This window comes from Antechinus flavipes, chromosome 3 (genome assembly GCF_016432865.1).
Source record: "Antechinus flavipes isolate AdamAnt ecotype Samford, QLD, Australia chromosome 3, AdamAnt_v2, whole genome shotgun sequence".
NCBI lineage: Eukaryota > Metazoa > Chordata > Mammalia > Dasyuromorphia > Dasyuridae > Antechinus > Antechinus flavipes.
This window is the reverse complement of record NC_067400.1, coordinates 382,794,605-382,806,165: the sequence shown is the minus strand read 5'-3', so window position 1 is coordinate 382,806,165 and position 11,561 is coordinate 382,794,605.

Here is an 11,561-nt window from a genome sequence, read left to right as displayed (position 1 = left end):
CATGAGACATTAAGAAATGCTAAGAAAAAAATTAAAAGAATGAGAATATAGAAGAAAATGTGAAATATCTCATGGGGAAAACAACGAACTTAGAAAACAGATCTAGGAAAATTATTTCAGAATTATTATAATATTGGAAAGTCATAGACAAAAAAGAGAAGGAGGAAGAGAGTAGAGATCATATTTCAAGAAATTATCAAGGAAACTGCCCCAATATCTTCAATCCAGAGGATAAAATAGAAATTGAAAGAATCCACTGGTCAACTCCTAAAAGAAATCCCAAAGAAAAAGCTCCTAAAAATATCATAATCAAATCTCAGAGCTCTCAAGTCAAGCAGAAAATATTGCAAGGAGACAGGAAGAGAACTTCAAATATTATGGAGCTACCATCAGATTCACACAAGATTTAGTAATTTCTATGTTAAAGGAATAAACAGCTTAGAATATGATATTCTGAAAGACAAAGAAGCTGGGATTATAACCAAGAATAATTTACTAAGTAAAACTGAGTACAGGGGAAAATGGGCATTTAATGTTAAAAATAGAAAACTTTCAAGCATACGCAAAGAAAAAAAAACAGAGTTAAATAGAAAGAAATCACAAGAGATTCAATAAAGTTAAACTTTTACATTCCTACAAGGAAAGGTGAAACATAACTCCTAATAATTTTATCAGTAGGACAGTTAGAAGCCATCTACATAAAGAGAGGGCATAAGTGTAGGTAAATTAAGTTTGAATAATCTCTCAAAAAAAAAACTCTAGGGAATGAGAGGGAAAAGATGAGGAAAAGGAGAGATAGAATGAAAAAAATTTCTCACATGAAAAAGATGTTGCATGTTTCTCACATGCAAGAAACAGCTTTTACAATGGAGGAAAAAATGGAAGGGTGGAACCATGGACCATTTTTGAACCCCATTCCTTTCAGAATTGTTTTAAAGAGAGAAGAATATACATGAATACTCAGTTGTGTACAGAAAACTATTTTGTCTTATAGGAAAATAAGAAGAAAAAGGAATAGGAAAAGGGGTTGGGAGGAGATAGTAAAGTGTAGGACAGATTAGGACAGGCAGTGATTAGAAGCAAAATAGACTCGGAGAAAATAGGATTAAAAGAGAGAGAAAAGAAGAAAATGGAATGGAGGGAAACGCATAGTTAAAAATCATAATTGTGAATGTGAATGGAATGAACTCACCCATAAAAGGAAACAGCAGAATGGATAAAAACCAGAATCTAACAATATGTTGTTTTTGAGACACACTTGAAATGGAAAGACAGAACTAAAATAAAGGACCAGAGCAGAATTTTAATATCCTTCAGCTGAAGTTAAAAAAAAAAGGCACTTGTGACAATCATGATTTCAATTATAGGAAAATAGACATAAGTTGGAAGAGATTGTCAGGAAAATTGCATTATGCTAAAAGGTATCATATACAATGAAATAACATCAAAAATGTTTATAGCCAATTTCTCTGATAAGGACTCATTTCTCAGATATATAGAGAATCGAGTCAAATTTATAAGAATATAAGTTATTCCCATTGATAGATGGACAAAGGGTATGAATAGGCAGTTTTCAGAGGAAGAAATTAAAGCTGCCTATAGTCATATGTAAATTACTATCTCATCAGTATCAGAAATGATCAGTGGAGATATGGGAAAATATATACACTTGATGAATTGTTGCTGCAATAGTGAACTGGTTCAACTATTCTGGAGAGCAATTTAAAGTTATGCCCAAAAGGCTATTAAACTGCATGTATATCTTGTCATCTAAAAATACTACTATTATATCTATCTCAAAGAGATAAAAGAAAAAGGATCAAAATGTACAAAAATGTTTATAGCAGCTATTTTTTTGTGGTGGCAAAGAATTGGAAATTCAGGGGATGCTCATCAATTGGGGGAATGGCTGAACCAATTGTAACATATAGTTGTGATAGAATACAATAAAATGATGAGGGATGTAATTTCAGAGAAAAATGGAAAGTTCTATAAGGAGTGATGCAAAATGAAGTGAGAAGAACTGGGAGATCATTGTGCTTAGTAACAGTAATGTTGTAATGATGGTCAACTGTGAAAGACTTGGCTAACCTGATAGACACAATAATCCAAGACAATTCCAAAGAATCCAAGATGAATAAAAACCTTTTCACATTCACAAAGAGAAATATTGAACTCTGAGTGCAAATTGAAATATAATTTTGTTTTGTTTTGTTTTTTTGCTTTTGTAGAAATATAGCTACTATAGGAACACATTTTGAATGATTTCACAGGTATAATTGATATCATTTACTTACCTTAATGGGTAGAGGAGAAATGGAAGGGAGAAAGAATTTGGAGTTCAAAATTTAAAGAGAAAATAAAGTTTAAAATAAATAATAAATTTAAAAAGCAAAGAAAAAAGTCAAGATGTTGTGGGTATGTTTCAGCTTAATATTAACTACATTTATTCTGGAAAGATAGTTTCAACTTTCTTAGAATACAGAAAAATGCAAAAAAAATTCTTATAAGACCCTGATATTTACCAAGAATAATTAATGAAGAAAAATGAATATTATTCCCATCTACACTCAGATTCCATTTGGTACTGTTAATATAAAAATTGACCTATTCCTTTCCAAGACAGGTTAACCTTTTCCTCCTCAGTTATTGGAGACACAGAATCTTTTTAGCTGAGCTCTAGTAAGTTGAAGCCCAACCCAAACCCATTTCTGTCACTGTCTTACTATCTCTCTCTGTCCCTCTGTCTTTCCTTGGCTCTTTTTTTTCCTGTCTCCCCATCTCTTTATCTTTCCTTGGTTTTGTCTTTTTCTATCTCTGTCTGTCTGTCTATCTGTCTATCTGTCCTCTCTCATCATTTGAATTTTAAACTAATTAGTCACTTTCCTAAATCTCATTTTCCTAAATCTCCTTTTCTAGTCTTCCCTACTGTTCCTACACAGTCTCTGCCTAGTTCGATTTCCGCTATAGGCTTCTCTCTAAACTTTCTTTGTTTTGTCCTTTCATCACTACTATTTGAGTTGACCTTGAACAAGTTAGTTTCTCTTTGTGAGCTTAAGTTTCCTCATTTACAAAATGAAGAAATGGGATGATCATTAAGCCCCCTTCCAGTTTTAACATTTCATGTTGCAATCCTTCTCTTATGTTTATGCTTTTTATGGGTTCAGTTAAAAAAAAAAGAAAGAAGCTAAGCATTTAAAAATAATTAAACAATGCAAATATATTGTTTTTTATTAAAGATTTTTTATTTTCCAAACACATGCATGAATAATTTTCAAAATTCACCCTTGTAAAACTTTGTGTTCCAAATTTTTTCCTTTCCTTCCTTCCTCTTAGACAGCAAGTAATTCAATACATATTAAAGATGTGCAATTTTTCTATATAGATTTCCACAATTATGCTGCACAAGAAAAATCAGATCAAAAAGGGAAAAATGAGAAAAAAAGCAAAATATAACTAAACAACAACAAAAAGAGTGAAAATACGATGTTGTGATCCACACTCAGTCCTCACAGTCCTCTCTCTAGGTATAGATGGCTCTCTATATCACAAAACCATTGGAACTGAACTCAATCATCTCATTGTTGAAGAGAGCCGCATCCATCAGAATTTTTCATTGTATAATCTTGTTGTCCTGTACAAGGATCTCCTGGTTCTGGTCATTTCACTTTGCATCGGTTCATGTAAATTTCTCCAGGCCTCTCTGAAATCATCCTGCTGGTCATTTCTTATGAAACAATAATATTTCATAGCATTCATATACCATAATTTTATTCAGCCATACTCTAATTGATGGGCATTCATTCAGTTTCCAGTTTCTTACCACCAAAAAAAGCTGCCACAAACATTTTTGCACATGTGGGTCCCTTTCCCTCCTTTAAGATCTCTTTGGGATATAAGCCCAGTGGTAATACTTCTGGGTCAACCCCTTTGGGCATAGTTCCAAATTGCTCTCCAGAATGGTTGAATTCGTTCACAACTCCACCAACAATGTATTAGTGTCCCAATTTTCCCACATTCCTTCCAATATTGTAATTATCTTTTCCTGTCATCTTAGCCAGTCTGAGAGGTGAATAATAGTACCTCAGAGTTGTCTTAATTTAATGTAAATAAATCATAAAAATTACATAATTTTGTTCATTCTTAAAACCATCAAAAAATCCTAGTATGTTTACGTAGTGAAAATTTTAAATTACCCTTATGGATTATGATTTATGCATTATAAGCATAGGGAATAATTTTGAACAGTATAGTTATATCAGCAATAGATGGTCATCTAGACCACATTATAGGTACATCCAAAATGTCCATCTATTTTTTAATGTTTGGCTAAAGAACAAAAATATCTCTTTCATATCCAATGTCCCAGATTTTTGTACCTATAAATGTTTATACAGAAACAGTAATCCACATATTTCTTATTCATTTATGCTTAGCTCACCAAAATGTTGCTTTGTTAAGTTATTTGATGTGCATGAAGCTTTTTATGAACCTTTTAATAAACATTAAATTTTTTTTCTTTGAAACAGAACTCTTTTTTTGCCATAGGTAAATTAATTTGGATACCAAATATTTTATGTTTGCTTTTAAATTCAGTTATCTCAGTTATTAGAAGTGTAAAAGTCTGATTTTAAAAATATTAATAAAGTACCTTGCACTTGCATTTAATATCTAAGCCAAGTTAAGAAAATTTAATTAATTTTCTCTAAGATACCTTTTTAAATTATTTTTATTGTTTTCTCAACTTGACAAACATCTTTCCAATTTTTTAAAACTACCTTTTCATTCACTAAGAGGTGAAGGGCTTCATTTGTACTGAGACATTTCATATTTCTATATTCTGTCTTCATCTCTCTTAGAATATTTGTCTTCTTCCAGGTACCACCATTCATGAAGATTTTCTTGGTCCCCTCAATTTCCCCAGTTGGTATTGTTCTCTCCTTCCTCAAATTGCTTTGGTTTTATATGTTATATCTTCTGCAGATAAAATGTAAGCTATTTGAGGGCAAAAATGTTCTAAGTTTGAGCATTTGGGGAAGTGAAATTGGGATTTTATTTTCTGAGTCAAATACAGTACCTTATATAAAGCTTAATTGAATTCTTATAGGCTCATAGATTTGAGTTAGACAACATCTTTGAGGTCATCTTATCTAACTCCTTTATTATTTTACAAGATCAAAGAAGCTGACACAGAAGCTGACACATAGATAGTTTAAATAATGGACCTAAGGTCTCACAGAGATTAAGTGGTGAGATAAGGATGTGAATCCAATTCTTTAGGTTCTTTAGGTATTACTGTACCAGTCTGGGTTGTACAATCTGGGCTATACCATAGCTACCTTAAAAAGAAATTCCATGAGTAATTTCCTTGCTTCATGGAAATTCTTTGGTGTTATTCACTAGTCTTTTTTCATAGTCACAATTTACTGAAAAGAAAAAAAAAATCATGGATGTAAAAAAAAAATCATCTCTTCCTTCATGCTTACTGCAATATAATTGCCTTTGATATATTCAACCATGTATTGTTAATTGACTGATTAATCCACCAATAAGCACAACTGCCCAATATGTACCAGCCACTGTGCTAGGCACTGGAGATAACTCAATACCTACTGACAAAGTGCTTAAATTCTATTAAAGACATTAAAGAGATATGTCTAGATATAGATATACTTAGATAGATAAATGGAAAGAAAATAGCAAAAAATGCAAAGTAACTAAATATAGAGTACTAGAGAGGAAGGGCACTAGCAAACGGTAACATCAGGAAAGGCTTCAAGTAGAAAATGGTGTTTGAACTAAATTTGAAGGAAAAGAAGGATTCTACAATACAGAGATGAGTGAACAGGGAGTTCACTCTAGGCTTGGCTAACAGCCAATATATAAGCACAGGGACAAGAGTTGGAGTACTCTGTGTGAGTCTGACTTGGCTATGTAAGTATAGTCTCACAGGTTGTGGTAGCTGCAGCAGAAAAGAATGAGGATAGCTTAATGGATTTAATTAGGACATCTTTTAAAAGCCCTTTGAAGGAAAATCATATGTCCTATGTATTTTAAAATTATAGTTATTCTTGAGTTGGAAATGTTTAAGGCTGAAATTGGTCCTTTTTCAAGAAATAAGGAGCATAACTTACAGGTCAGCACAGATTTTAACATGAATGATTTAGTTTTACTTCTGGTATTTACAATTTCAAGGGCATTTAAGTGGTGCAAAAGATAGAATGCAGGGGATGGAGTCTGGAAGACCTGCATTCAAATCAGATTTCACACACTTCTTAGCTTTGTGATCTTGGGCAAGTCTTTGGCTCAATTTCCTACTCTGGAAAATGACCTGGAGAAAGAAACAGCAACCTGCTCCAGTATCTTTGTCAAAAAAACCAAAAAACCCTCAAATGGGATCAGGAGTCAGACAGGACTGAAACAAATGAACAACAACAACTTAAAATCCCTCCTGAAAAGTAGATATTTGAAGTTGTATTTGTATTTTCCTCTGGTGGGCAACTCATCTTCTACAAGCAAACTTTGCACAAGGTGGTTGAAGTGATGGGATTCTCACACTAAAGCAACTGAAGAAATGCTTTGCTCTAAACCCTATGTGAGAAAAGCTGTCTCACTCTTCCACAGTCATACTTCATCAATCCCTTATCACAGCTGGCTTGGACAGCAGGGGTCCATTATGTCAGCACATTTGAACTTTGCCAGAAAGGTGTTTGTATTTTGTCAGAGTCTGGGTTTATTGATGATGTGTGATTTATGATTCTTTGTACACATAGGGACTCATTATATTAGATCCTGGCATGTGATTAGCATAAGCACAAGTATGCTACTGAAGACCTCAGAAGTGTATAATCTATGCAGTTACTGAGATCTCCTAAGACTAGCGAGGAGGAAGGTTAGGGATTTGGAAATTTTAATATCCCATCACACAAGAGAAGTATGTGTCCTCCACCCTCTTGTTTCTGGAATACTGTTACCTACAATGCCTTGATCATGCATAATGATTAAGAATCCACACTTCTTTTCTCATTTGTACCTCATAAGAGTATATATATATATATATATATTTATATGTTAGCATATAAGCACTTGAAAACTTCCAAAGTGTACATTGGACAAATGTAATGGACAAAATACAAACACCTTTCTGGCAAAGTTCAAATGTGCTGACATAAAGGTACATTTGTACCTCATAAGAGTATGTGTATATATATATATATATATATATATATATGTATATATGTTTATATGTTAGCATATAAGCACTTGAAAACTTCCAAAGTGTACATTTCTTAACTCTGTGAAGTAGATAATATAAAGATGGTATTCCCATTTTGCAGATGAGGATAAATGTCTATTGAAGTCTTAACAATCCTATTCCTACAATATCCTTCACAACCTTCCCATTCTTTCCACTTACACAGTTGTATCTACTCTACCACCAATTTAGGCACTTATTACATCTCTTTTGAATTAAAAAAAATACACTTTATTGATGCCTTTTTCATTTATTTCAGTGTCCTTTGTGACAAAGAAAAACAACTGAATGAAAATGTCCTAAAACAGAGATTGTATTCGACAATTTATATCATATTTTGTTCTTGTATTCCCCAACCTCTCTGCCATGTGGAAGAATATCTTTTAATATCTTTTCTCCAGAATCTCCATTATATTTCAACTTCCTTTTAGTGAACTCTTCTTTTGCATCGTTGTAAGCATTGTATGCATTGTCCTGGTTCTGATGGCTTCTCTTTGCACTGAGTTAATAAAAATCTGTCTGAGTTTTCCTGAATTTCTGATATTCATTATTTCTTACTCCACAATAATATTTCATTATGTGCACACATGATAGTTTTTTTTCAATTGTGCCTTTCTCATTTTTTTTTTTTTGCAATCAGAGATTATTGCTTGTCTGAACTCTTAAAACAGCCTCCTATTGCTCTCTATTCCTCCACCAGGAGTTCTTAACATTTTTGTGTCATAGACACCTGTGACAATCTGGTGAAGACAATGGACCTTTTCTTGGAATAATTTTTTTCCTTCACTTTGTTTTGGCTGCACTGCCTAATTTCAAATACATGGAACAAGATGCCCTCATACCATGTACTTCACTGTGTCTCCTTTCCTGCGTCACTTTTGTGTGGTCTTCCCTTTACATTATAATCTCCTTGAAAACACTAATGTCAACTCTTTCCCTGGCACGTAACACAGTGCATGGCACATAGTAAGCACTTATTAAATGATTACTGGATTGAATTATTGAATTGGATACATTTAAATTTATAAAATAAAATGCCTGGTATTGCAAAGAAAACTAATGATATTGAAATTCAATTATCAAATTATTTTAAAAGTTTATGCCTCCCTCCATGCTAAGAACCCCAGCTCTATTTACTCCTTTCCCTAAAATACTTTCTAGGCTTCCAAAGAGATAGTCTATAGATCTAAATATGTGACTCCCCTATATGGTAAGCTCTAATGGCTTCCTATTACCTCTAGGAACAAAAGCAAACTCACCTGTTTGATATTTAAACCAATCTACTTGCTTTCCCTAGATGATCTCCTCTCTTCTGTGCCTTTGCCTTTGCACAAGCTGGAATTCTCCCACAGAGTCCCCCATCCCATCTCCACATACTCCCTCCTCCGTTCTGCCTCCTACAATTCCTAATTCTTTGGGTTAGTTGGTTGTTGCCCTTTGTTCTTAAAGAGAACCAAAATGACATCATTATGTTAGAACAAAGTTAGTGTGTGCAACTGTGGCTGATTAGACCAACATGAGCTCCGAATGCTCTGCCACAGGTTGGACACAATAGTCCCTATGAACATTTGGGGTGGACTCTCTAACTTTGAACATATCACATTTCTTCTGAGCTAATTTAATTCTCATTTGCTCCTAGAGCACAGCCCCTTCTTTGATGGGGGCACGCCATGCTGGGTGGTCCTGTGCCAGTATCTCTCATATTGTACAGTTAGATCTAAAGTTCTTGAGACACCTTGAGATAATCATGAGAGCTTGCCCTGTGTGAGTTTCCATAAAATAGTCTTTTTGGCTAAGTGTAAAGATCAGTTCTAGTCGCCTCCTATATAAGGTATTTCTGCTGCTGTCCCCTCCCTATTCCCAATAGAAAGAAAGTTTCTTGAGGTCAGGGGTTATTTTATTTTTTCCTCCTTTCTGATCATAGAGCTCTGATGAGAGACTAAAGCATAATGGAAAGTAGAGAATGAATTTTATGATTTTTATAAAGGAATTCCTGGTGGTGGATATTCCCTCTACTAATGCAGTTCTATCCCTTTTCTGAAACTTACACTTGCAGAGAGCAATAGGTAAAAGTGAAACCCAAGTATTCTTGGCTTTGAGGCCAGTTTTCTACCCATTATGCCATATTGCCCTATTGAGCAGAATGGTTTCTGTGAATACTACAGAAAGTAGTCCAAGTGAGAGGTGACTGAAGAAGGCAAGAAAGCCAGATGGTCAAATAACTGGTGAAGGAAGCACTTCACAAATGTTTCTTGATCGATGAAATGGATTAATGAGGCTTTTAAAATTTTATTTATTTCATTTATAATTTATGGAATAAAACAAGCATCTCCATAACATAGTAGAATAAAAAAAATTTAATTGCACACGAAATTGCAAATCTATTATGGAAACCTGCTGTTCTTTTAAATATATAATAGTTATGTAAATTTCTTTTTTTCTTTTACCCCACCCTAAAGATGGCTACCATTAGACACACAAGAATGCACGTACATACACACAGACACACACACAATCATTCTTTACATACTTCTATTTGTCAGTGCTTTCTCTAGATGCAGAGATCATCTTGCTTCATTTATCTTTTGTAATTAATTTGAGTATTTATAATGGTCAAAATCACTCACCCAAACTTGTTCTTAAAACAATGTTTCTATTACTATATACAATATTCTCTTAATTGATTTAATGAGATTTTGCAGATTTAGGCCACTTGCTCACTATCACAAAACTTCTGAGGCAGGATCCAATTACTAGGTATCCAGATTTGATCCTCATGCGAGATCAGCTATTCCACACAGCCTCATGCTGAAAAATAGAAGTCTAGACCTCTTTCTTTATGATGTGTAGTTGCTGCAGCATTCAACTGGAAGTCCTCTTTCAACATCTTAGAGAGAAGTCACTAGGTTCAATTAATCTCTACTTAGATAACTCACAGAGCTAGATAGTCAACCTAGTTTCTTTCATGACTTCCAGTACCCAAATCATCAACTTTCTAGTAGACATTTCAAACTGGATTTCCCATAAGCAACTCAAATGAAACATTAGGAAAATTACTTAACCTCCCTGAGTCTCAGTTTCCTCAATTGTAAAATGAGGTAGTTGAACTAGTCTCTGAAGGTCCGTCTAATTCTACTTCTCTGATCCAATGATCTTGTATCTAAAACTGAACAAATTCTATTTCATCCAAAATGTGTCCCCTCTCAAGAGCTCCTTATCATTCTTGAGGGCACTATCATCTTTCTAGTTACACAGGTTAGAAACTTGCATCATACCAGTCTCCTTATTGTCACTTGCCTCACACATCCAACTACGAAATCTTATTTTTTTTCCTTAAGTCATTTCTCCTATATTCTTCCCTTCTTTAGTCATTTCAGTCACAACCCTCTTTACCTCTTGCCTAAAGTACAGTAAGTGCCTTCTAACTTGTCTCCCAGTTTCACATCTCTCCCTACTTTTATCCATTCCCCATTCAGCTTCCAAGGTTATTTTTCTCAAGTGTTTGACAACGTCAAATCACCCCACCTTCATTCAGTAAATGTCAGTGGCTCTCTATTACAACTAAGGTCAAATATAAACTTCTCTGTTTGACATTTAAAGCCATTACCACCTGAACCTTCATAACTTTCCCATATTCTCCTAGTTTATTCCCCTCCATGAACTCTATGGTTAGACTATAGGAAGCTAGATTGTAGAGGGTTTTAAAAAGAGGAAGTAGAAAATGGATAATGGTGTAGAAAAGAGCTTGATAACCCTAAGATTATTAAATGAGCATAACCTCTAGCAACTCTTGTCTAAGTAAATTCGGAGAAGCTTTGCACAAAAGATTGACCACAAAACCAAGGATTTTTTATTCATACAATTCATAGAAATCACTTCCCAAAACTAGGAAGCATTCATGATGTAAAAAATGTCCATAATGATGAAATTATAGCTCTTGTAGAGTTTAGAAGTAAATCACCTTATTTACTCCTGTTCCATCAGAGAAATGTTTATGTTCAACATCTTCAGGGAAAAGAATGCAAATACAGAATAAAAACAATACAGCATAAAGGAATGGAGGAGGAATTTATTCTTCTGATTAGTCAACTTTCTAAGATCTAACTGAAAACTTAAGGCAAATTTCTTACTTTGGTTCTTTATCTGCAAGTTGTTTATATTATTTATTTAACTGATACCCTGAAATTATCAGCATCCTCTAAAACAGGGATTCTTATTCGTGTGTGTGGTGTGTGTGTGATATAAAGCTCTTTGGCAGTCTAAAGAAGTCTATGGACCACTTTTACAAATAATGTTTTTAAATGCA